This window comes from Cynara cardunculus (genome assembly GCF_001531365.2).
Source record: "Cynara cardunculus var. scolymus isolate 2C chromosome LG 17, CcrdV1, whole genome shotgun sequence".
NCBI classification, from domain to species: Eukaryota; Viridiplantae; Streptophyta; class Magnoliopsida; order Asterales; family Asteraceae; genus Cynara; species Cynara cardunculus.
The window spans coordinates 31,498,040-31,499,518 of record NC_037544.1 but is presented as its reverse complement, the minus strand read 5'-3'; positions in this window follow the sequence as shown (position 1 = coordinate 31,499,518).

Below are 1,479 nucleotides of genomic sequence, written 5' to 3'. Positions count from 1 at the left end.
TTTTTTTTTGTTTTTGTAAAAGTGCTTATTAACTTATGTGGTATCAAATCGGAGTTAAATAAAACAGGGGTAAAATTATAAACTGTTAATAAGCAGTTTTTCATAAGTTAGGAAAGATTAACTTATCAAAACAGCTTATTACCGGTTTGACACCGGTCTAAACAGTTTTTTTTTTTTTTTCTTATCCAAACAACATAAAACAACTTATCACCGGTGTCAGACTGAAATAAGTTAAAAATCAGCTTTTATAAGTAATCTCAAACACCCCCTGAATAAAGTTATCTATACGGATTAATCTGTCTGAATAGATCGAGAAAGTTTTTTTTATTTAAAAGTAGTTTTTCATAAATGAAACAAGCGCATTATTTTTATTTGGGAGGAGCAAGTTCTACAAAAATTTGGATTTCTATATAGAGCTCCATTTAAAACTGGGTAATAAAATGAGTAATTATTCATCTCGGTAAACCTATTATCCATATCCTATCCTAGTCATTAAAATAGAGGGTAACAAAACGGATAATGAACAAATAGTAAACTAAAATTTCATTTTAAACTGTAAATAATATTGTTAAACCTCAAGCATATATGTAAAACATAAGTTCATATATATAGTAATTATTGTACATCTAATTTGTTATAGTAAACATTTTAATACTACTCTAAATATTATTATAATATAATGTTCTTAAAACAATATAAAAGATTGTAAAACAACCGTTTCTTTATATTTATTTTTCCAGCCTTGTCTTGTTTCTCGTTTATCTTTAATGCACTCTTTTCTCGTTAAAAATAAGAAGTAATTACAATAGTCATCAATATACGACATATATGAGCATTATAAAAAATACTACAGAGTAATATTTAACTTAACATATTTATGTAGACTTGTGAGTTGGAATTACATGAGCCCAACCTGTTTTCATGAAACTATTTTTTTACACTTGAAATTTCACATCAAAATGCTATGAAAGTAACATTCACAGTGTCATTGCTGTGAAAGTTCAACTTTTTTTATGTAGACTTGTGAGTTGGAATTACATGAGACCAACCGGTTTTATGTGGTTTTGAGAAAAGGATAACGTTTTTATTTTTAAATAAAATGTAAATATGAAGATATAAAAAATTGATTTTAATATCAAACTAACTATTTAAAATTTCTCCATTTTTGTTTATTTTTTTAATTCTTTTTTTTTTGTTTAATAATACAATTTTTTATAAGATAATAATTAAGTATTTTGTTAGAATTCGATGACTATCCTAATTATATTTTAGATTTTTTGTATTTAAATGAGATGTTATCATTTTATTTGATTATGTTTATTTGCAGTTAGTTACACGAATTCAAACATGAAGATTTAATAAGTTGTACTTACGCACAATTTTACTTGTAATCTTGAATTTTTAAGTAATATGAATCAATAAACAGTACATCATGCATAAAAAATGGTTTAAATAATTTTTATCAAATGCTTTATAATA